Source organism: Gossypium hirsutum, chromosome A04 (assembly GCF_007990345.1).
Source record: "Gossypium hirsutum isolate 1008001.06 chromosome A04, Gossypium_hirsutum_v2.1, whole genome shotgun sequence".
NCBI lineage: Eukaryota > Viridiplantae > Streptophyta > Magnoliopsida > Malvales > Malvaceae > Gossypium > Gossypium hirsutum.
The window spans coordinates 24,068,847-24,096,256 of NC_053427.1; the positions used below are offsets into that span (position 1 = coordinate 24,068,847).

The 27,410-nt window shown below is 34.6% G+C and overlaps 1 pseudogene; it reads right to left on the minus strand.

The window, feature by feature from the left end:
- Nucleotides 1-12,071: 12,071 nt before the first annotated feature.
- LOC107947891 (metal tolerance protein 4-like) lies at nucleotides 12,072-15,241 on the minus strand (annotated as a pseudogene).
- Between the last annotated feature and the right edge of the window lie 12,169 nt (nucleotides 15,242-27,410).

The window sequence follows — 27,410 nt, forward strand, 5'->3', positions numbered from 1 at the left end:
CTCAGACGAAATCTCCACATGAAGTTATCGGGTCTTACCCGGACAAAATCTCCACACGTAGTCATCGGGTCTTACCCGGACATAATCTCCACACGTAGTCATCGGGTCTTTAGAGCTCGGATATAGTACGAGCACGAAGCTTACGGACATTAATCAGTGATAATATTCTCGCATAAAGCCTGCGGGGTTTTAACCCGGATATAGTACTGACACAAATGCCCTTCGGGACTTATCACATTTATACACTTTCACATCCATCACGTTGGCCACTCGGCCCTGTCGCATATATACACTTTCACATTCATCACATTGGCCATTAGGCCTTATCACATATATACACTTTCACATTCAACACATCGGCCATTAGGCCTTATCACATATATACACTTTCACATTCATCACATCGGCTATTAGGCCTTATCACATATACACACTTTCACATTCATCACATCGGCCATTAGGCCTTATCACATATATATACACTTTCACATTCATCACATCGGCTATTAGGCCTTATCACATATATACACTTTCACATTCATCACATCGGCTATTAGGCCTTATCACATATATACAATTTCACATTCATCACATCGGCCATTAGGCCTTATCACATATATATACACTTTCACATTCATCACATTGGCCATTCGGCCTTATCACATATATACAATTTCACATTCATCACATCGGCCATTAGGCCTTATCACATATATATACACTTTCACATTCATCACATTGGCCATTCGGCCTTATCACATATATACACTTTCACATTCATCACATCGGCTATTAGGCCTTATCACATATATACACTTTCACATTCATCACATCGGCCATTAGGCCTTATCACATATATACACTTTCACATTCATCACATTGGTCATTCGGCCTTATCACATATATACAATTTCACATTCATCACATCGGCCATTAGGCCTTATCACATATATATACACTTTCACATTCACCACATTGGCCATTCGGCCTTATCACATATATACACTTTCACATTCATCACATCGGCTATTAGGCCTTATCACATATATACACTTTCACATTCATCACATCGGCCATTAGGCCTTATCACATATATACACTTTCACATTCATCACATCGGCCATTAGGCCTTATCACATATATATACACTTTCACATTTATTCAAATATACTTCACATACCACATATACTATCATGTACAGACTTGGTCTTGGCTAAATCTACATCCATCACTTTCCAATGAATAATTCAATTTTACGCCATACTATCATTTCATATTCGAATACTCATAAGCTTACAATATCACGATTTAGAATTCAAGTATGGGTTTAGTCAATAGCTTATGAGCAACTAAAACAAGTTTTATCCATGTTTACAGCAAAATCACATATTCACTACGAGCTGTTTTCCTGAGCAATGGTTACTAAATTATTTATAACCGGCGCTACAAAACTCCAAATCACTTGCCGTTAATTTTTCCTGAATATAGACTCGTATATCTTCCATCCATAAAATTTCCAGAATTTTAGGTTTGGCCAATCAATACCATATTTTTCTTAAAGTTTCCCCTGTTTCACTGTTTGACTAATCTTACCACTCTTCACTACGAATCAAATTTCTCATTTTACAGAATTCAAAATGTGTTGTATTTGATTTCATTTGAAACTAGACTCATTAAGGAGTCTAATCATATAAATTTTATCTTATAACCATTTTTGTACAATTTATAATGATTTTCTAAAAATAGAACAGGGGATTTCAGAGTCATTCTGACACTGTCTCACACAACTTTAAATATCTCTTTATAGGAAATTTCTTTGCTCACAAGGCCTCTTTTATAAGAAACTAGACTAATTAAGCCTTGATTACATATTTTATTCAGCCTATAATTCCACACCAACAATTTATAGTGATTTTCTAAAATCACGTTACTGCTGCTGCCCAAAGCAAATTATTACAATTTGCTCTTAAATTTCCAAGTCCAAACACATATGAACTTACCATTTGAGTTTAAGACATATCATGGCCACATCATACCTTATTAAATCAACTCATTATGTCCTATTATGATTGAATTTACTCAACGTTTAATCACTAAAAACTTACCTCGGAAGTGGTCGACGATTAGATATCCACGGCTATTCGTTTACTTTCTCTTTTCCCCTATCCGACTTTGATCCTCTAAGCTCTTGAGCTAAATCAAACAATTTACTTCCCAATCAAACACAATCACACGGCATCCATATACATTTTAGAACCATTCTTAACATATTTACTACTCATTTACAAACGAAATACTCATATCACATTTATAAAACTACCTTTCATAAACACTATGTATAAATATGCATTTCTTCACTATTTACTAAGTCAAGCCAAACCACATGATTTATTAATCGTTAATATATATATACAGCATTAACAACTTCACTTAAGCTTAAGTATAAAATTTGGTCTTACCAAATTTTGCACATTTTACCAAAATAATAACTACCAATTTTACACATAAGTGCCGAATCAAATAATACCACACTTACAATATCACTTGACTAATGAAATATCCAAAATATCAATCTATCATTTACCAAATTCATAAACCACATATAAGGCACATTTTAAACTCAAGCATGTAACTTAACAACTTAACCATTAGTTGCCGAACCACAAACAAAACATATTCATACGTTAATATCTCAAACCTTACCTTAACAACCAATATGCAAGATATCACATATACATAACTTAGCTTATGAGAACATATGTATTACATCATAAACACATCTTTTACCAATTACCTCACTTAAGCCAAATTTTTATAATCAACCACAAAAAAAATATACCACAAATCACACTTCCAAAATGGGCTACTTCCATGGCCGATTATACTTCATCATTAACATATCTCATTTTCGAATCATATAATCAACATTTGTTCAAGACATCAAACCTCTTTAATTTCGGCTATTACTAATATAAACATTCACAAATCATATTCTTAGGAAGACCGATTTCTTTCCATAACACATTCATCATCAATACTTAGATGAAACAATCAAAATCCCTTCCTTTATACCCTAGCCGAATGCTCCAATCATCCATCAAAATTACAAATTTTAGCATGGGCTAAGTAAGAACCATGATTATTTACCTAAAACAAGTTAAAATTTCACAATTTGACATAATATACTAACCCTTTTAATGACTCAAGTGACCAAAAATTCTTCCCCTCCTTTGTTTCTTCTATTCGGCCATGTTGAACAACAAAGAAAGAATTTTGTTTTTCCTCCCCTTTCTCTAGTCACGGCAATGGGGAGTAAAGGGGGAGACAACTTTGGTTTCTCCTCCCACTCACCTCATGTTTTATCATTCTTAATATTTTCTCTTTTTTTTTCTTTCTCCATTTCTTTATTACTAACTTTATTTTATTGTTTCCTCCCATGATGCACCAACACAACATGTCTATGACATGTTTTTAGCCATAACATCTTGTCCACCCATGCTCTTTATTTTATTAATCCTTACATAATGCACTACCCCAACATGTTTATGACATGTTTTTAGCCATAACATCTTGTCCACCCATGCTCATGGCCGGCCACTACATATTAGGGGGGAAAATTGACATGCAAGTCCTCCATTTTGATTACATGCACTATTAGGTCCTTGTAGATTAGCCTATCACATTTCAAAAATGTCATTTTGACTAAATTCACATGCAATTTACTAAATCGAAGCCTAAAACTTTCACACCTTCATAATCACATATTTTAGACAATAAATATCACATTCAAATAATTTGGTGACTCGGTTTAGCGGTCCCGAAACCGCTTTCCGACTAGGGTCATTTTAGGGCTGTCACACCGGTAATGCCTCGAACTCTATCCTGGCGCCGGATATGGGTGAGGGGTGTTACAATAGGGGGTTCGTATTCAGATTACTTACTTTCTAATACTTCAATTAATAATACATAATTATTTAAGTTTAGATCTCGCACCTCATTTGAAGACACAAAAACCTTAATTTGGATAAGGAGATCAATGATATATTAGGAGGAGAGGAACGATTTTGAAAACCTTGAATTCTTTTGCTTGAAAATTGATTTGGTAATAATGGAGAAAAGGAAGCAATTTGGAGTGTTTTGTTTTTTTTGAAAAATTCACTAGATATAAATTCTATGGTTTGAAAAGAACTTTGGGAACTCTTTTTTCCCAATTGAAATAAGCTTTAGGAATTCATGTAGACCTAGGATTATTTTAATTTAAGGACCAAATTGAAAAAAACAATAGTTTTTGGGTTGGGGTAGCTTGAAAATTTTTAGCATTTTATGGGGTAAAAATAAGAAAATATGTTTCTTTTTCCTTAAAGGTGCACAAGGCATTTTGAACTTTGGTCCTAAGGGGAAGCTAAGGCCTTACCACTAAGCAACATGCTTGTTTTTGCTAATTCCTTAACTAAAATAAATTTATGGCCTTTTAATTCTCTTGTATTTTAAAAAAATAAAATTCTAAATTTTATCTCTATTTCTTCTAGCCTTCTTTTTGGGATGTGACAAATCTCACCCCTATTTAAAAAATTTGTCCTTGAATTCTAACTTACCTTATCCAAACAAGTGTGAATATTGTTGACGAATCAACTCTTTAGGTTCTTATATTGCTTCAATGGTTCCATGGTTTTTCCATAAAACTTTAACTAGAGGAATTTGCTTATTTCTTAGATTTTTAACATCTTTATCTATTATTCTAATCGGTTCTTTCACAAAAGATAGGTCTGGTCGAAGCTCGATCTCTTCAATGGGAATGATATGGGAAGGATCAGGATGATAGCGTCGTAACATTGACACATGGAACACATTATGGATTCAATCTAACTCAAGAAGTAGTTCAAGTCTGTAAGCTATTAGGTTGATCCGCTTTTGTACTCAGTGAGGACCAATAAAACGAGGACTCAATTTCCCTTTTCTACTAAACCTTAGAACTTTTTTCCAAGGTGAGACTTTTAAGAAGAGTTGTTCTCCGACATTGAATTCAATATCTTTTATCTTTAGGTCAACATATGACTCTTTTTTATCTGAGGTCATTTTTAATTTTTCTTGACTCAGTTGAATTTGTTCTTCAGTTTCTTGCACTATTTAGGACCCATTATTTTTCTTTTTTTCAATTCTGCCTAACATAAGGGTGTGCGGCATTTTCTCCCATATAATGCCTCATATGGTGCCATATTTATACTTGCTTGGAAATTATTATTGTAGGTGATTTCAGCAAGTGGTAAAAATTCTTCCCAACTGCCTCAAAAGTCAATGATACAATTTCGCTACATGTCTTCCAGAATTTGGATAGTTCTTTCAGATTGTCCATCGATTTATGGGTGGAATGTTGTGATAAAATCGAGTTTTGTTCCTAACTCTTCGTGTAGTTTCTTTTAAAACCTCAAAGTGAAATGAGGGTCTTGATCTAATATAATCAAAACTGGTACTCCATTTAATTTTGATAAGGGGTAATCGGTTCGGACAAGAATGAAGTAAGGGTGAGTCGATTCAAAATCACCCATACTGAGTCCTTATTAGTGGGAGTTAAAGGTAACCCACTTAAAAAATCCACTGCTATTCTTTCCCACTTCTATTGTGGAATTGTGATCGGTTGTAAAGTCCCTGACGAAAATTGATGTTCTGCTTTTACTTGTTGGCATATTAAGAACATTGTCGCAAAGTCTGTCACTTCTCTTTTTAAACCTAGCCACCAATATACTTCTTTTGGATCCTGGTACATTTTATTACTTCCTATATACATAGAATATAGTCTACTACGGGCTTCCCGAAGTATCTTCTGTTTTAATTTTGGATCGCTTTGTACACAGAATCTTTTTTTTTGAAGCAAAGGGCTCATCTCTCATTGATTGAGAAATCTTCTATCGATCCATCTTCCACCCTTTTTAGGTGTGGAAATAACTCAATATCCAAGGGTTGTTTGATTTTTATTTCTCCTTCCAAGGTTGGTTTAACTTGTAATTCGGCTAGGATGCTTCCATCATCATAAAGACTCGATCTTGAAAACATTACCCTTAGCTCCATTTCTACTTTTTTGGTTAGGGCATCTACTACAACATTTACTTTCCCAAATGATATTTAAGTGTGCAGTCATAGTCTTTGAGTAGCTCAATCCATCTCCTTTTTCTTAAGTTAAGTTCTTTCCAAGTTATGAGGTATTTTAAGCTCTTGTGATCTGTGTAAGTTGTGCACTTTTCTCTGTAAAGATAATGTCTCCAAATTTTAAGTGCAAAGACAACTGTAGCTAACTCTAGATCATGTATAGGGTAGTTTCATTAATGAGTTTTAAGTTGCCTTGAAGCATAAGAGACCACTTTTCCATCTTACATTAAAGCACAGCCAAGTCCTACATGTGATGCGTCATTATAAATAACATATTCTTTTCCTGATTCGGGTTGGATTAAAATAGGTGCAATAGTTAGAACCAATTTTAACTTCTCGAAACTATTTTGTTACTCCTTGGTCCACTTAAAAGGCGTGTTTTTCCTTAGTAACTTAGTAAAAAGGGTGACCACTAAGGAAAAACCCTCAACAAACCTTCGGTAGTATCTCGCTAGGCCTAGAAAACTCTGAATTTCTAAGACATTATTTAGTTGCTTCCATTCTAGGATCCCTTTTATCTTCTTCGGATCTACATGGATTCCTTCAGTGGATATAATGTGACCTAGGAACATGACTTTTTTAAGCCAAAATTCGCTCTTGCTCAATTTTACGAATAGTTTTTTTTCCTGTAGGATTTTTAAAACGACCCTCAAGCGTTCGTTGTGTTCTACTTTAGATTTTGAGTACACCAAAATGCCATCAATAAAGACTACAAAAAATTGGTCAATGAAAGGTTGAAACACACAGTTTATAAGATCCATTAATTTTGCTAGTGTATTTGTTAAACTGAATGGTATGGCTAAAAACTCGTAAAGCCCATAACGAGTTCTAAAGGTCTTTTTGGGTACATCTTCCTTTTTAACCCTTAGTTGGTAATACTCCAACCTTAAATCTATTTTGGAAAACATAGTGGCACCTCAGAATTGATTAAATAATTCATCTATCCTTGGTAAAGGGTATTTATTTTTCACAATTAACTTATTTAGTTGGCAGTAATCAATGCAAAGTCAAGTGACCCATCCTTCTTTTTCAAGAGCAACACTAGTGCACCACATGGGGAAATATTCGGTCTGATGAATCCACTATGTAGTAACTCTTGAAGTTGAATTTTTAATTCTTTTAACTCTTTTGGCATCATACGATAAGGAGAAATTGACACTAGTGCAGTTCTTGGCATCACCTCAATTTCAAACTCTAACTCGTGGTCTGAAGATAACCCTAGTAGCTCTTCAAGAAATTCACTAACAGTTTGAATGTCGTTTACTTTGGGTTCAACACTCTTGACATCTTTGATTTAGGCTAAAAACTATTCGCAGCCTTTGCAAACCAACTTTTCCATGACCATGGCTGAGATCACGTTTGACAAGTAATTCCTTCTGTTTCCTACCATGATAATTTCTTTGTCATATTTGGTTTTTAAGGTTTCCTTTTCAAGGCACAATCCAAGCTTACTTGGTGCTTCACCAACCAATATATACCCAGAATTAGATCGAATTCCCCAAATGGCAATTCCATGAAATCAACTGGGAAAATTTCCTCTTTCAACTCCAACAGACATCTTTTGAAAATTCTATCTACCTTAACTGTTTGTCCTATTGCACTTATTACTGTCATAACATTACTTGTTTTTTGTACTTTTTCATTCACTTTTTCAACCATATTCAACACCACGTAAGAATGAAGTGGATCCTACATCGATTAAAGCAAAAAAAGGTACATAATGGATAAGGAATGTCCATGTGATGACATTGGCGGAATCCTTATCCTTCTGTCCTCTTGGCGCATAAACCAAGGTTGGCTGCCTCACTTCTACCTAGTTCGCACCCTGTGTTGGTGCTCTCTGGTCTTAGTTTTTCTCATTTTGGCTGGGATTACGGTTTCCTTGTCTTTGGGTCTTGTTTTGGCCTTAACTTTGTAGTTGAGTGGGTTCATTCCAATGGGGACAAACATTTATTTGGTGTTCTTTCGAACCACACTTTAAGACAAGTACCGATCTTTTTCCAACATTCTCCTATGTGGTCTTTCTCACAATATTGACACTTTGGAGTATATTTATCATTGATCTTGGGTTGTGGCATAGCTCTTTTTGTAAGCTTGTGGTTCGAATTGTTTGAACCCAAATCTCTTTTGTTTGGAACTTTTTTCCTCTTTTCTCATTCCGTGCATTTGATTTCTTCTAAGACTTTGTCATTTTCAACAAAATTTTACTTGTACTTTCAAGTCATATCTCAACGCCTCTTTAAACCTCACACTTTTATCTTTCTTCATTGCTACCAATTCGAGATATAGTGACTTAATCTTAAAATTTATCTTCATACTCTGAAACTAACATATCTCCTTGCTTTAGTTCGATGAACTCGTGTTTGCGAACTTCAACATATTAGGGACCCACATACTTTTTCTGGAAAGCATCTTGGAAATAGCTCCAGAACTCTTTCTGTCATTTCCATCCAGTACTCTGCTATAGTGGGAGTTGTTTCGGCTACTCCTTTGAATAATTTGACCCCATTTGACTTAAGTTTTTCTGCGACTGTCTTTTCGTTTCCATTACCCAATCCGGTGACCCTTTAGAAAGCTCTCAACATGGCTTGATTCACAACATCATCTCCACTAGTTCCATCGTTGATTTCCCATTCTCATATCTTTGTTCTCATGACCTCTGCCATCATTGGTGGTAGAATTTTCTACGGATTCCTAGGTTGGGTTTTCTCCTTGTACAATGGACGGTTCAATGGGTACAGCCCTACGCGGTCTACCCATGCCACATCTGCCTTGAGTGCTCATAATGGTATTTAATGAAAATATAAAATTTCAATTTTTTAGTTTGTACTATGTTTGTATCTATGGTTTTTATACCACTAGAAAGATTTCTACAGTACCTGGCATTGAACTCCTCAGACTAGTTTTTAATAGAACCTATAAAAATATTTTTATTCCTATGCATGGATACTCCTTCAAACTTCAATTCATGTTTAGAAAATCTAGGCTCTAATACCACTTAATGTAACACCACCAACCCGGCCTATGGGTTTTGACTAAGTCAAAGGCGTTACATTGATCACCAAAGTGATATTGTAAAGCCATTATTTTGCTTTAAGTTGGATTGTATAAAAATCGATCTTCTGTTTTAAAGGGAAACATCCATTAATTAAACCAACTTTACTTAGCAATTCAATTTCAATATTATTAATGTAAAGTTTTGAGAAATGGTTAAAGTTTAAAATACATTTCAAAACTTAAAGTATTTGTAAAGCAACGGAAATCATCACTAAGAATAATAGTTTTCTAAACAAAATAGCATGCAATTATCAAATTATTAACTATGTATCATGCTTAGGTTTAATAAGTTAAACAAACCCAAACCTAAGATATAGAAGTAAGAAATAATTAATAATTACAACCCTAAAAATGATTAAGGAAAATTTTAAAGGAACTTCAAAATAATAATAATAATGAGTTTTTAGTCCGAGGTCCCTCCGATGTCATTCCATATAATGCAACGCAATTTTAATTTTAAAATCCCACCGATCCATCCTATCCATCCTATCCATCCTCAAGCATAGCTCAACACTCCAAAACATATATCAATAACTAATCATCCGGATTTTCTAGTGAAGATGGACGTTCACTTGTCATCTATGACAATGACTTTTACTACAATAACTTACCATCCCAATTGTACGATTTTGATCGATTTTTAAACTATCATCCCGGTTTATCTGGTTTTGATGACATTGCTGCCTACTTCGTGCATGATTGACTTACGATATGGACTTAATTTGTCAGTTTCTCCTAAGGAACTCCTCCGTCCTCCATACCTAATTTCATATATTTATGCACATATACTCAACATATCATGCTATTAATCACCAATCAATGCTATGGTTGTCAAGCACATTCAATATTTCATACTATCATTTAATGGCATGTATTCATGCATTTGTTCATATCAATTTCATATATATAATTTCTTCATGCAAACTAAAAACCTGTAATAGTATATTGATATTAGATTGCTTATCTTGCTCATTCGGTTAACACATGCAAATCAAGTTCACATATAGAGTTCGCACATTTGGGGCTCGCATATCTAGGGTTCACACATCTAGGGTTCGCATATAGAATTCTCATAATAAACAATTAGGGTTCACATATTACCACATGTAGGGTTTGCATAAATAACATATAGGTTTCGTATGTTAGAACATGTAGGGCTCGCATGGTAAATTGATAGGGTTCATATATTTATCCAGATAGAGTTCTCATGGCAAAGCAGATAGGGTCCGCATGTATATTCCTCCTAAGGTTTGCATAAATATACTAAGAGATCAAATGTTAGATCGTATAAGATTTTGCATATGGGTTCGCATAGGGTTTGCATATATAACATTTCATAAAAGGGCGTACACCTAGGGCTCTCATTCATAAAGGTTTACATGGGTTCGTATACATGGGTTAGCATACAAGCGTTCGCATACAGATTACTTACTTTCTAATATTTCAATTAATCATACATAATGATTTAAGTTTAGATCTCGCACCTGATTTGAAGACACAAAAACCTTAATTTGGATGAGGAGATCAATGATCTACTGGGAGGTGAGGGATGATTTTGAAAACCTTGAATTCTTTTTCTTGAAAATTGATTTGATAGTAGTGAAGAAAAGGAAGAACTTTGGGAGTTTTTTTGTGAAAAATTCACTAGATATAAATTCTAGGTTTGAATAGATTAGCTATTTATAAAACTCTTTTTCTATAATTGAAATAGGTTTTAGGAATTCATGTAGGATTAGGATTATTTTAATTTAAGGACCAAATTAAAAAAAAAATATAATTTTTGGGTTGGGTTAGCTTGAAAATTTGGCACTTTTATGGAGTTTAAATAAGAAAATAAAATATTTTGATTGAAAGATGCACAAGGGTTTTATCCCTATTTCTTCTAGTCCTATTTTTGGGATGTGACATTATTTCATCCCCAACAACTCGAAAAGACTAGATTTCACTTCTTTAATATAAATATTCATCAACAACACTTCAAGACATAATAAACAATATCCAAATGTCAAAATCAAGAGAATAGCCTTCAATTATTTAGTTCTTCTTTTTCTCTTACACATAGTTCTATTGAGCTTAATTCTTATAAACAAATACCTCCTAGAGGTTTTATTTGTTTACTTTCCTTTTATCAATTGTAGGTTTGGAGGTTCTAATTGAGCCTTAAAAGTTAAAAAGCTTTTAATTGAGTCATAAGAACTATAGAGAATATTCTATCTTAACTTTAAGAAAAAAATAGGGATTGTAAATGTTATATTTTTTCTTTGAAATGTACATTTCATAGTATTAAATTAAAAAAATCATTGATTGAAGTAAACTAAAATATTGTATATAGACAATTGAAGTGACAACAAGGTTATTGAAATATATATATATTTTAAAAATTAAATGAAGAAAAATGTTCTTTATTTATTTTTTTAAAATTAATCATTGCCAAATAATTTGTATTTTGATAATATCATGTAACATTTAATAGCAATTGTTACGTTACCATGTCTTTCAATCATTGGTGGCTGACGATTAGGTGATTAAAAATTTTGATGCTCAAATTAATTATTCTTAAGAGTTAGATGGCTAAATCAAACCTTAGTAATGATTTGTATATTTCTTTTTGTTGTTATAAATTATATACTATTAATTTATCAATAGTTAATTATTAATATTATTCATGGTCTACTATCATTTCACTAACATTATTTGTGAATTAATATATAAGTTCTTAATTCGATGGATATTATTGCTATTACCACAATTTAAATTACGTGAATTTAAATGCGTTTAAGGTTTTAATATTCTTCGAGGATTGGGTACTGTATATTATTGGTAGTTGGTGTTACAGTGGAAAGATGACATCTTGGAAGAAAAACAAATGGAAGTATCAAGGTTGAGTGGCGGGGAGTCTTATGAGAACAGAGTGCTCAGGCTTGTGCCTACATTCGAAATCAAGATGAACAAAGGCTCGTTCCACTTCTTGGAGTAGTTCAATCTTTATCTGCAGTGATTCCCCAATCGCATCGGCCTCTTTCAATGGCAAGTCCTCTGGCAGTTCAATATCAACCTGGTTTTTGTACAACTAAAATATCAAAATGTTGCATTACCAGTGTGATCTCGGATAGCAAATTTGCTTAGATACCATTCAAATATGTGGAGAATGAACCAGATAAGCAAAGCAAAAAGATTTACATAAGCAGCATTCCGATAAACAAACCTCAACGAAGAATAAGAAGCCGAAGGTACATGCACGAACAATATCAACTCTTTCGATCTGAGGATGGTGCCTTAAGACAGGATACGTAAGCTTCTGCAATACTTCAGGGGGAGCAGATTGTCCAACCAAGGAAACTATAGGAAAAGATGCAAGTGTGGTTATGTACCCTATTGGACTCTCCAACTTACAAGCTAACTTTTGATGTTTTTTTTTTTTTTTGTCCATTGTTAATTTTTGAAGTTAGGTTGCCTTGGGGATTCTAAAACCCAAATCAGATTCAAATTAAGATCAAATTTACACAGTGAATGTGTCTCTCAAAGATTGAGAAAGAGAAGCAAAAGATTGAACCTGCATTTTCCAGCACAGTTCCAGACCAATTTGTAATTGTATAGAGTGCAAGGATGAGAGCACCAGCAGGGTCAATCCACCAGTAAAATTTATCACCAAGAACAGCAGCAATCAAACCAACTATAATTGTCACCACATCAAAATAATGGTCCTGCCAAATTCCAATCATCGTCAACAAAAGGAGTTTAAAACCCTACAGTACCTATCAGAAATGGTGGGAAAAATTAACCTTAGCATAGGCACGAACGATTTTGCTCCCTGAGCTTCTACAGTAAAACCATAGGACAATTTTCACTGCAGGTGCTGTCAGCATGATCGTATAAAGCCATACCAGTTGCTGTGAAGTCATTTTTTCAGACGGTTTGTCTTGGATCAATTGTTCTACAGCTTCAATTAGCACCTGGAATCCTATAATATAGCTGGAAGGACTACGTATCAGAATACAAGCGCCTGACATAAGTATGTTCAACTTTTGAAGCCTTTTCCGGTAACTCATGTTTGGAAAATAATGAGGAGTCAAAGAGCCGGAATTTCAGCATGGTATAACTAAGCTTCATGAATGTTCACAAAAACATGGGAAAAACCTCAGCAACTGACTCTTTTAAGGAAAATATGAAGGACATGGCACAAGAACCAGAAAAACATACCAAGTGTAGCCATGACAGCAGCAAAGATGATGATGCCAACGGGCTGCACTCGTAGTTTCCCGATAGGATACTTATACATGTTTATGGTTTTCATTGACAAATTTGTGAACCATAGTATACCCCCTGCTAAAAGATCTAGCTAAGAATCTAGTGTTGATGCAGCAACGGCTAGGGATCCACTGTTGATGGTTGCATATATCTGTAGGTGCATATAATTTGTTAAAGGCTTTTGAAGGCATAAAAATTAAATACCCTAACTGGTTAAAAAAAAAACAAATTTATGTTACTCAGATTTGTGTGCAAGTGTTACGAAAATGTATCTGACATGAGCATGATCTTTATGAGTTTTTTTCATCTATTTTGAGAGTCCTTGTCGGATCATATGGCTGAAAATTTATCGGACACATAGAAATGATGAATCGAAGCCATGTAAGAACACATCCATAGATAACCTTTTGAATCGTGTGTGTCACAAAACATTATCATATTTATTATGAACATAACATAACAGAGCAGTATATTCTGCTGAAATAGACAGACCTGAACTATTAAACGACCAATAAGCCATGTTTTGGAGGCTGGAACACTGATATGAACAAATAAAGCTAAATCCAGAAAACATCACCGGTTGCACATTGTGTTGCTAAATTCTACAAGAAATGGGAAAGGTTTATCACCTTAAACACAAGCAAAAAAGCATTTGCCCAGTTTGAAATGTTCATTGCTCTTTCATGTTGGGCTTGTTCTTCACGATCTTGTGCTTCATCAATGGCATTAGGTGACTTCAGGGAGTCAACTTCCTCAAAAGATCTCAACATAGCAAATTGTTTCTCATAGTATTCTTTTTCACCTTAAAAAGAAAACAGCAGTAAAGGATCAATACATTCATGTTTAGGGTTATCAAGTATTTGAAACCTACGGCCAATTGTTAACAGAGAGACCCAACTTGAATATAAGATCATATACAATTTAAGATTTAATTGATGTAGGAATAAATAAATCTTATCATATGGACTTGGATTTTGATATTAAGCATTCAACCAAAAATCAATTGACTTGAGAATAAGCCATTCACAATTGAAGAATTAACCGATAAATGATAACACCACTTCAACAAATTCTTCGTCCGTTACGATTCCCATCCATTTTACAAGAATTCTGCTGCAGTTTAGAAAAAAAATATATATGTTAAGCACCCACATATCTGGATCTCACCAAAGTATTAACATATTTAGTGCTGAGTCCATTTAGACCTGACCTCCATTGAAGCTTTTAGCATGAGCCACCTTTAAATATTCTGCATAAAATAACTTTCAACAGCTTATGATTATGAAATTGGTTTGCACCAACGATAGTCTAGATTTCTTGTTTGGGTCTGTAAAAGAGAGTGGCCTAGAAACTGTCAACTTGTAAATAGGCATCAAACATATTGACTTTGAAATTAGTTTAATCATTGCCTTGGTTTCATTACTACGTAGCCCAGCCGAACATGTACCACACTCACACCTACCTAATATGGCAACATATATGAGAAGCAGAAAAGAAATTGGGATAATTCTATAAAGAAAATGGAGGTGCCTTCAATCAAGCAAGTGGTTTTAGAATGGTTGATATGGAAGACGTTGAAGATTATGTGAGTACCTGTTTTACCTGCCTGCAGGACAAGACTGAGAGATCTCATCCTGCAGGTCTCAAGCCCGGACCGTACATTATCAGGCAATTTGGAGAAGAATTCATGCTTGAGGGCATTAACTGACTTACTATATTCAATTTTGCCATTCTTGATGTGCTGTTCTCCTTCAGTTGACAACAATGGAGTTCTGTTAAGTTTAGCTCCCATGCAAAGGTGGTCAAGCTTCTGGAATCGCAGCAAGCAGTGGTGCCATGGTGTGCAGCAACTGAAGTTTGAAGCTGCCAATCTATTTGCTGTTTTAGTTCCATTTCGTTTGTTTTTGTAATCTAGTTCATGTTGAACTAAGTAGGTAAATGTTTTGATATTGATTGACTGAAAAGTCAGCAATGCAAGTTGTACAAGCTAATCTTGTAAGTTTCAATGCAAATTAGTGGAGTTAGGTAGTTGATTAGGTGATTACTTGTTTGATTTACTAGTTGACTGATATATGTAATGGCTTAATGCCTTGTTGATGTGTCAATGAAAGTTATCAGCTCTTTTTCATTCAATCTTTTTCTCTCTTTTTCTGTTTTTCACTTGCTAGCTTCATCTTTCTGTTGTTGCTTCCGAGTTTGCTTCTTCACCAAGCCTCGAGGCTTACTACACAAGCAAGGCTAGAAACAGCTTGCTGCTGCCTCTTGCACCAACATTTGGTATCGAGAGCTCTTGTCTTAGTGGACCTGTTGCTTCAAAACAAAGAACTTGATGGCTTCTTCAGGTTTTTCACCAGCAGCCCCACCAGTCTTCAATGGAGAAGGCTTTCACATATGGCTGGTCAAGATGAAGACTTACCTACAGGCCTTCGATCTGTGGGAAGTTGTCAACACAGATACTGAGCCAGCACCACTGAGGGCTAATCCCACAGTAGCTCAGATTAGGCAACATGCTGATGAGAGGACCAAAAGGCAGAAAGCCATGTCCTGCATCCAGAACTGTGTGTCAGATGTCATCTTCACCAGAATTATGGCCTGTGAGACTCCAAAACAGGCCTGGGATAAGCTCAAGGAGGAGTTTCAAGGCACTGAGAGAACAAGGCAACAGCAGCTGCTAAACTTGAGAAGGGATTTCGAGAATTTGAAGATGAAGGAAGAAGAAACAGTGAAGCAGTACTCAGATAGAATTATGGCAGTGGTTAACAGCATAAGGCTCCTAGGTGAGCACTTTGATGAGGCAAGAATTGTGGAGAAAGTCCTCTCCACTTTGCCTGAGAGATATGAGGCCAAGATATCCTCTCTAGAGGACTCAAGAGACCTTGTTAGCATCTCTTTGACTGAGCTAATCAACACCTTTTATGCTCAAGAACAAAGAAGAGCTAGCAGAGCTGAAGATCACCAAGAAGGTGCATTTCAAGCCAAGGCCAGAGAAACCTCGAGCACTAATGCTCAAAGAGGCAAAAGGCCCTGGAAAAACAGGCCTAAGCCTGATGCTGCAAGGAGCAATGACCAGCCCTGCAGATATTGCAAGAAGCCTGGCCATCCAGAAGACAGATGCTGGTTTAGGCCAGATGCAGTATGCCAACACTGCAAGAAGAAGGGCCATGTTGAAAGGGTCTGCAAAAACAGAAGTAAGCCAAGGCAGAATCAATTTCAGCAGTCAAAGGTTGAAGCTCGAGTAGCTGAGGACAGTAGTGACCAAGAAGAACAGGTCTTTGCTGTTTCCTGTGTAGCTTCTGAGAAGAAATGCTCTAAAGGCTGGTTGCTAGACAGTGGTTGCACTAACCACATGTCACCAGATGCCTCCTTGTTTAAAACCTTGGACAAAAGTTATAAAACCAAGGTCAAGGTTGGAAATGGTCAGTTTATAAGGGCTGAAGGAAGAGGAGAAGTGCTGATATGTACTCCCACAGGCAACAAGATCATTCTAAATGTGCTGTTGGTACCACAGATTGACAGAAACCTTCTCAGCATAGCTCAACTGCTCGAGAAAGGTTATTCTGTTGTGTTCAAGGATAAACAATGCCATATTACTGATCCAAGTGGATCAAGCCTTATGACAGTCACAATGACTGATAAATGCTTTGAGGTTCACTGGGCAAATGACTCAAACTCAGCATACACAGCCTCTGTTGAAGACTCCAAGCTTTGGCATCAAAGGCTTGGACATGCCAACTTCAGATCAATGGCTCGATTGGCCAAAGAGGGCTTGGCAGAGAACTTCATCAGCTCAGTGGAGCATGATGATGTGTGTGAAGTTTGCCAAATGGGGAAACAGGCAAGACTGCCATTTTCTACAAATTCAACCTGGAGAGCTACTGAAAGACTGCAGCTGGTGCACTCTGATGTATGTGGCCCGATGAGGACTGAATCACTCAGCAAAAACAGGTATTTCATCCTCTTTATTGATGACCTTACAAGGTTTTGCTGGATTTTCTTTTTAAAACACAAGTCTGAGGTAGCTCAAGTGTTTGTGAAGTTTAAAAATGCTGTAGAAACAGAAACAGGTTGCAAGTTGAAATCGATAAGGACTGATAATGGCACTGAGTACACTTCAGCTCAGTTTCAAGCCATTTGCAATGATGCTGGTATCAAACATCAGCTTACAAATGTCTACACACCTCAGCAGAATGGGGTAGCTGAAAGAAAGAATAGAAGTCTGATGGATATGGCCAGATGTCTGCTGTTTGAGAAGAAACTGCCCAAGACCATGTGGGCTGAGGCAGTAAACACTGCTGTTTACCTTCAGAACAGGCTTCCTACTAAAGCTCTTGCATCCGAGACACCTTTCGAGGCTTGGTCTGGTTTCAAACCTTCCTTGGCACATCTGAAGGTGTTTGGTTGCCTGTGTTATGCACAAATACCAGCAGCAAAGAGAGACAAGCTCTCTAAAAGGGCTCAACCAGGTGTTCTAGTAGGCTACAGCTCAGTCAAGAAGGGCTACAGGGTTCTGGATCCCTTGATAAACAAAGTCCAAGTGAGCAGAGATGTCATCTTTGATGAAAAAGCCTACTGGAATTGGGAGAAAAATGAGCCAGAAGCAGTTTCAGAAGACCTAGTGCCTAATCAAGCTGAACTTGAGCAGCTAGAACCTGAAATGGATGTTGATGATGTGCCTGTGAGAGGCACAAGGCCCCTAGATGATATTTATGAAAGGGCACAGGTTGCAATAGCAGAACCTAGCAGTTTTGAAGAGGCTGAGGCAGATGAAGGCTGGAAACTAGCTATGGTCAATGAAATCAACATGATTGAAAAGAACCAGACATGGGAGCTTGTTGATAAACCTGCTGGAAAGAAGACCATTGGAGTAAAATGGGTCTATCGAGTAAAACAGAATGCAGATGGCAGTCTGAACAAGCTAAAAGCCAGGCTTGTTGTCAAAGGATTTAGCCAAAGTATGGTCTGGACTACCTGGAGACATTTGCACCAGTAGCCAGGCTTGACACAGTTAGAATGATAGTTGCCTTGGCTGCTCAACATCAGTGGACCATTCATCAGCTTGATGTTAAGTCTGCATTTCTCAATGGCTTCCTGGAAGAAGAGATCTACATCGAGCAGCCTCAAGGATTTGTGATCACTGGCAAAGAACACATGGTGTACAGACTGAAAAAGGCTTTATATGGCCTGAAACAGGCTCCTCGAGCCTGGTATGCTCGAATTGACTCTTACTTGCTCAGTTTGGAATTTGAGAGAAGTCCCAGTGAACCAACACTGTATGTGAAGAAGAACCAAGCTCAAACTCAGCTTATTCTGTCACTCTATGTTGATGATCTACTGATAACTGGAGGAGATGGAAGAATGCTGGAAGATTTCAAAAGAAAAATGATGGAAATGTTTGAAATGTCTGATTTAGGCAGAATGAACTACTTCCTTGGAATGGAAGTGAACCAAACAGAAAAGGGAATCTTTCTTTGTCAGAGTTCTTTTACTATGAAGATCCTGGACAAGTTCTCTATGAAGAACTGCAAGCCAACAAGCACACCAATGGCTGTTGGAGTGAAGCTTTCAAGGCAAGGAAGTGGTGAACCAATTTGTGAGACCATGTACAAGAGTCTCATTCGTAGTCTGTTGTATTTGACTGCCACAAGGCCCGATATCATGTTTGCTGTTAGTATGCTATCAAGATACATGAATTGCTGCAATGATCAGCACTTTCGAGCAGCTAAAAGAGTGCTGAGATACATTAAAGGCACCATTGGTCATGGTGTATTGTTCAAAAGGGCTGAAAACATGAAGCTAATAGGCTATGTTGATAGTGACTGGGCTGGATCAAGTGATGACATGAGAAGCACATCCGGATATGCATTCAGTCTTGGCTCAGGCATGTTTTGCTGGAGTTCTAAGAAACAAAGTCTGGTGGCACAATCAACAGCAGAAGCTGAATATGTTGCTGCTGCATCTGCTGTGAACCAAGCCATATGGCTTAGAAAAATCTTGACTGATTTAAACCAAAACCAAAAGGAGGCAACAGAGATTTATTGTGACAACAAATCTGCTGTTGCAATTGCAAAAAATCCCATTTTTCATGGCAGAACCAAGCACTTCAATATTAAGTTGCATGTTATAAGGGAGATGGAACAAGCTCATGAAATCGAGCTGATTCATTGCAACTCAGAAGTGCAAATTGCTGATATCTTCACAAAGGCACTCAATGTGTCTAAATTTGTTAAATTCAAAAGGGAATTAGGTGTTACTAGCATGGAAACTAAGGAGGAGTGTTAAGTTTAGCTCCCATGCAAAGGTGGCCATGCACGACATGCAAAGGTGGTCAAGCTTCTGGAATCGCAGCAAGCAGTGGTGCCATGGTGTGCAGCAACTGAAGTTTGAAGCTGCCAATCTATTTGCTGTTTTAGTTCCATTTCGTTTGTTTTTGTAATCTAGTTCATGTTGAACTAAGTAGGTAAATGTTTTGATATTGATTGACTGAAAAGTCAGCAATGCAAGTTGTACAAGCTAATCTTGTAAGTTTCAATGCAAATTAGTGGAGTTAGGTAGTTGATTAGGTGATTACTTGTTTGATTTACTAGTTGACTGATATATGTAATGGCTTAATGCCTTGTTGATGTGTCAATGAAAGTTATCAGCTCTTTTTCATTCAATCTTTTTCTCTCTTTTTCTGTTTTTCACTTGCTAGCTTCATCTTTCTGTTGTTGCTTCCGAGTTTGCTTCTTCACCAAGCCTCGAGGCTTACTACACAAGCAAGGCTAGAAACAGCTTGCTGCTGCCTCTTGCACCAACAAGTTCTCACGTTGTTCATGTTTAGCACCTATGATTGAACGATAGCTAATAAGTTCAAAATTTTTAGAGAGGCAGAAAAAGACCGAACACATCACAACAAGAAACAAGAAAGAACAAACAAAGAAACACATCTACAACAGTTACCGATGAATCATGAAAATGGGAGACAAGAGAAGTTAATGATTCTGGGAAAATCAGGGTCACCTAGAATTCATAAACAACTTTTTCACGATAATTTGACAAATCTGAGACTTAAAAACAACCACCCCAGAAAACTTAAATCGCTAGAGATAACAAGAAAAACCAAGTATGTATGTATGTATGTATGCACACTGCAGATTATTTTATGGATAATGTCATGTGATAGGATATAGGATTTGATTAAATAAGAAGTTTTGGTTTGGCTTTTGGAGCATATCTAAATCTGACATCTCAATTCTCGACAGCTGTCATATGGGATTCCGCCACCATTCTCACATTTAAGGAGAGAAGCTTAGCATAGCATGCTTTGATCATCGTCTTTGCCAAGTGACAAATCTTTCCTTCCAGGTGCGATGTTTAGATGCTATCAAGTTTTCAGCACTGCAGCATGACTACAAGATTCGCGTTTTTTTCCTCTTTTTGGATTGGATTTTGGGTACAATTTTTATATTCTCGCAAGTCTCATTGCAATTTATGGATTAATTCCATTAAACATCCATCAAATTTTATGTTGAGTCCTAAAGTTCAAATCATTGAAGTTGAGTATTAAATATATTTTTTATAATTATAATAATCTATATTTTATGTATATATTTATTTTTAAAATAAAAAAAATCGTTTAACCAATTTTTTAGCTTGGATCGGTTGATTTGTATTGGTTTGCAGGTCAACCGATTCAACCCCTATCTTCAAATCAATTCTTGATTCAACCAGCCGATCCGATCTGATTCTAAAAATATTAATTTTGATCGTTGAAAGAACTTTTTCGATTCTATCAAATCGAGCAAGTAGGTAGTGAAGTTTGAAGACATAATTAATCGCTAATATCTCTACCACTAGAGCACCAATTTCTAATATTGTTAGCATTGGGAAACATTATAAAGCATGTAGAAAAAAGTCTTAAAAAAATAAAAAAAAAAGAAAGAGAGGAATAATGTAAAAGAAAATAAAAAATATATATTTCAAAGTTTATATGACGTGACAATCTATTTTTGGGTAGCATTTTTTAAAAAAATATATATCATTTTGGAATAAAATTAGTTACACAAGAATAAATTATCACTTATGACCAAAACAAAGTTTAGGTATCAATTTAAAAAAAAGAGAGAGTATTATTTAAGGGTTTTTTAGATAAATAATCTAAAAAAATTATGAAAATAACCCTATTACTAGATTATTTAGAAAAATGACCTAATTTTTACGGTAATAATGGGTGTCTCCACTACCCCACGGCGACACCACCATAAAAGCAGTCAAATTATTACTTCATGATTACAAAAATGATAAGATGAAAAAAAAAAGTGATTCTTTTTTGCGTTGTCACTTCCCAAGGCAGCACCCATATAATTTTTTTATATTTTCACACATATTTCTACAATTAAACGAAAAAATAAAATATATTTTTATTATTTTTGGTACCGCCTCCTTTAATGGAGGCACCAAGTTGGATTAAAAAAAATTCTTTTTTAGTGCTGCCTCTTTTAATGGAAGCACCAATATTTGTAAAAAAAAAAAAATTCTCCCTGATGATTACATGAGAAGTGGCGGCACCAGTATTATTTTTTGAATTTTTTGTGCTACCACTTCACATGGTCTGTCCAAAATAGTTTAAATTTTTTCCCTTAGTTTCTACTATAAATGTGGTAGCACCACCTATTTTATATACCCTCAACCTCAACTTAACACAAGTAGAGGTCTTAATATTTTTTTTTATGTTGAAAAAAAATGTTACGTTGAAAGAAGGGGAGATATTTATTATTATGGTGTTCTTTAACGAAAAAATTGTTTTATCATGACTATTATATATAAACGACACATAAAAATATGTCGTTTTCAGAGTAGTAGTTACGCGGTTAAGAGTTTTTGTTGGTAGTGATTACGCGATTAATAGTCTATCCCTTATCGAAATATCTCATTTAACACTAAGGGAGATGGGGGTTTAGTTGGTAGTGGTTACGCGATCAAGAGTTTCTGTTGGCAATGGTTACGCAGTCACAACCGCAAATTGGTTATGTTGTCAAGGTAGAAGCGTCGGTGTGAAAAGTGCTCTTAAGCAAGGGGGAAACGCCGACGAAATGTGGTACCCCAAGAGCAACCAACGATGAATACGGTTGAGTTCCTGATTGACCTGATTCAAGCAGAAGTTGATGGAATCGGGCAAAATATTGATTTTACTAAATTATCAACTCTATAATTTACTAGATTAACAACTCTATAATGTGATGATTTCAATTGAAATTTTATTATTATTGTAATATTTGAAATGTTATTGTGTTAAGTAATATTGAGTCCGTTAATTATGTATATAAAATACGATTAGTGGAAGAAAAAAATATTTAGATGATGAGAAAAAAAATTATCATTCCATATAATCTGGTACATAAATAAAAATATGTTTGCTTTTACAATTTTTTTTTTGCTTTATAGAGATGTAAGATCTCATTTAATCGTATGAAAAGTAGTAAAAAAAAAAGGAAAATATCATTAGTAGGAACTAGGAAAATTTCTTTTTCCGTTTTTTGTGACACCACATAAAGTGACTGGACAAAAAAGAATTCGAAAAATAATACTAGTACCTTCACATATCATACAGTCATCAAGGAGAAAAAAATATTTTTTATAGATATTGATGCCTCTATTAAAGGAGACGACACCAAAAATAATAAAAAAAAATTATACGGGTGTCGTTTTGAACATTGGAGACAGAAAAAAAAATTGTCTTATCATTTTTGTATTCATGAAGCAATGATTGAGCTGCTTTTTAAGTGGTGCCACCTTGGGAAATGGAGGCACCCATTATTACTGTAAAAATTAGATTATTTTTCTAAATAATTTAATACTAGAGTTATTTTTATTTTTAGGTTATTTATTTAAAAAATCCATTGTTTAAATACTAATTTATTGGTTTAAATATTTTTTTCTATGGTTAAGAAGCAAAAAGAAACCCCACATTTTTTTTTGTTAATGTAGTCCCTCCTTGTCTCTATTTCTTTAAATTTGGTTCTATATTCCTTTAGTCAATTTGACGATTGTTTTCCTTATCATTTATAGTATTTTCCTTCATGGTATATTTGAAAATTATGATTTAGGTAAAAAAAGAAGAAGTTGGATTTGAATTTTAAAAGTTCAAATTCTTTTGTTTGGATAATAGTTAATGAATTGGATTTGAATTTGGATAAATCTAAATCAAGTTTTATATGATATAAATTTTGGATTTTAAAATTTATTTTAAAATTTAGAATTTTTAAAATTCAAGATTGATTAAAACGAAACTTTTTTACTCTTTCTTCTTTCACAATGCCTTCTAAACTCAAACAATAATTAATTAATTTTACTTATAATATATCATCAACGAAGTTCGAATTGGTGGGTAAATCAATCAGGTCACCAATTTTTGGTTCAACCGATCCGATCGGTTTACTCTATTCAAATGAAAAAATTATTAAAAAAACAGAGAAAATCGATTCAATTGGTTTGATTGGTTAAACCAGTTCACTGGCCAATCGATCTGACCCCTTATTCTAGATTGGTACCCCGATCGGTTCCTGATCCAATTGATCTAATCGGCCAATCTAATCTAGTTCAGAAAACAGTGACGAAGCTTCATGCATTTAACTTAATACAATATAAAAATTCAAAAATTTCATTTATACCATAATTTGCACAATTTTAATTTATAAACCACTAACTTAATTTATACATCAGTAAGCCCACTTATTTAAGTATAAATTATATGATTTTATCTCAGACCAACTGGACTAATGTCTTTCTCCAAACCAATATCTCAGCCAATTCTAAGTCAAACCGACTTAGCTCGGCCTAGTTCAAATAACCTTATTTAAAATCATCCTAAATAATTATTTTTAATATATATATATTTAAGACGTAGAATTAGTTGAAATCCAAATTAACTAATTTTTTGTTTGGTTTAATCAATCCGTACAAGTTCTTGGGCCAACTAATGTCTTTCTTTGCAATGGTACCTCGATTGATTCTAGATCTGATCGTCTGGTCCAGTCCAGTTCAAACAACTATGCTCAAAATCCTCTTAAATAATTAAATTAATAAAAAATACTTTTTAAAGATTAGAATTAGTTGAAATCCAAATCTAAATTTAAATTATCCAAACAATGAATTTGAATTAATTCAAAATCTTAAATATCAAATATTTTAATTCACAAATAATGAATTTGAAAATAATAAATTCATAAACCAAAGCTAAAATTTTAAAATCCAAATCAAAACTTTAATTCCAAACGTTACCTTGATTAATTGTCATTTTTTTTAGTGTTTTCCATTGTATTACAATAAAAAAATTTAGCATGCCAAATTAATTCAGTGAATTCTTTTATAATTAAACAATGGCATAATCATTTTTTAAAGTATACAAAAAAAATTTCATTTAAACCCTTTATATTTTTTTCTTCATTTGGCATTTTAACTTTTAGTTTTTGTCAAATTATCCAAAATTAAATAGAAAAATATTTTTTTATTAATTTTGTTGACATGTATAGTAGATGTTGACGTAGCATGACACGTATAAGCCACATCAACTATTATTTTTATTTAAAAAAATAAATGGAAATTATTTAAAATGGTAAAACAATTCAAGAACATAACCTTATTAAAAAATCTATTTAAATATAGAAAATTATAAAAGAATTATTAAAATAAAAAATATTTCTTTCCCGCAAATTTTTTGCTGTTCTTTCCCAGAAAAGCTTTCCTTTCCCAGAAAATTTTATTCTTTCTCTCAAAAAATTCTTGAATTCTCCTTCCCAAGCTCGAACCAACTTGTCATTGTTGATTCCTCCATCAAATCCACCAAAATGAACCTCTCTCAAACTCAAATGTTGCTGTAAGCGACCATGGGTCGCCATTCATTGGCGTTTTCTTGAAATGAAAACGACATCCCTTTTCTTCTCGCTTTCTAGTTTTTGAAACGATTTCCTCCAAATCCCATTAGATCTAGATCCCACTAGAGCCTTGTAGATCTAAACTCTGATCCGTCCTTTTTTACTTTTTAAGATCCTTAACTTTCCATTTCTCTTTCTCTTACGCTTCCACTCCGCCTTCTTTCTACCTTTTAATCCTTGCACAAAAAGTATACGTAACACCTCAAAACCCAACTTAGAACCCGATCGAATTCAAAATGTCACGATGATGGCTAGAGCCACTCACTCGATCAATAATCACATTATAATATAAAATTAAACATACACATAATAAATTATTGTAAAGAATAGAACGTCGGTAATGACAATATATCACAAAGAAAGTAGAAATAAAAATAAAGAACACACAGATTTTTACATGGAAACCCTTTCGGGAAAAAACCATGGACAGAGGAGAAGAAAATTCATTATGTCGAATTCGAATAATTACAAGAGGAGTTTCAACTACATCTATTTATAGGCTGAAAAAACCTAATTCTAATCAAAGTCAAATATATATGCTAATAAATGCTAAATATATTATACTCATAAATACTAAACCTTCTAGAAAAAAAATATATTTTGTTTAACTTGACTTGCAAGCAATCTCTTAGAATTTGGATCACATAACTCTAACAATTTCCACCTTGACATGAATTCTTAATGAACAAGTTCTTTACCTCTTCCATAAAACCCCTTAAGGGTTTAACTTCAACAATGAACACCAACCAAGTCTAAACAATGCTCAAACTTGGTTATAGGAAGTAACTTAGTCATCATATTTGCAAGATTTTCATAAGTACTAATTTTGCTCACAACAATATCACCATGAGCAATAATATCACGAATAAAATGATACCAAACATCAATGTGTTTTGTTCTCTCATGAAACATTTAATCTTTTGTAAGGAAGATGGCACTCTGACTGTCACAAAATAATGTACTAATTTGAAGGTCTTCATTAAGTTCACTTAAGAGTCCCTTCAACCAAATGGCTTCTTTACAAGCCTCAGTAATCACCATGTATTCAGCTTCAGTGGTAGGCAAAGCAATTGTAGTTTGCAAAATGGCTTTCTAGCTGATTGCACAACCTCCGATTGTAAAGACATAACCTATGATAGATCTTCTTTTATCAAGGTCTCCAACAAAATCAGCATCAAAATACCCAATGACTCCATCTCTAGTTCTTCCAAACTGTAAGCAAACATCAGTAGTACCTCATAAGTATATTAAAATCCACTAAACTGCTTTCCAATGTTTTTTGCCGGAATTCACCATGTATCTGTTAATTGCACTGACTGCATATAATAAATTTAGACATGAACAAACCATAGCATACATGAGAGATCCCACTACACTAGAGTATATAACATGTGACATTTACTCAATTTCATCATCTGATTGTGGAGACAAAGCCGGTGAAAGTTTGAAATAGATTGCTAAAGGAGTACTAACAGGCTTAGCACTCTGCATATTGAATTTGTAAAGAACTTTCTCAATGTTCCACTTCTGACTTAGGTACAATTTACTTGCTTTTCTGTCCCTAAGAATCTCCATACCAAGTATCTTTTTTGCTGGCCCCAAATCTTTCATCTCAAATTCTTCACTTAGTTGGGCTTTGACCTTTCTTATCTCTCATTTATCTTTCACTGCTATTAACATGTCATCAACATAAAGGAGTAGATACACAAACGAACATCACTATTTTTTTAAAGTAAACACAACTGTCAAAGCTACTTCTTTTGAAATCATGAGAAGTCATAAAGAAATCAAACCTCTTGTCCCATTGTCTTAGTGACTGTTTCAAACCGTAAAAGGGACTTTTTCAATAAGTAAACATAGTCCTCTTTTTCTATGACTGTAAAACCTTCTCGTTGTTGTATGTAAATATCCTCCTTAAGTTCTCCATGAAAAAAATTGCAGTTTTTACATCTAACTGCTCAAGCTCTAAATCATGCATGTCCATAATACCAAGCAAAGCTCGAATTGAACTATGCTTCACAACTGGGGAGAACACATCTGTGAAGTTCA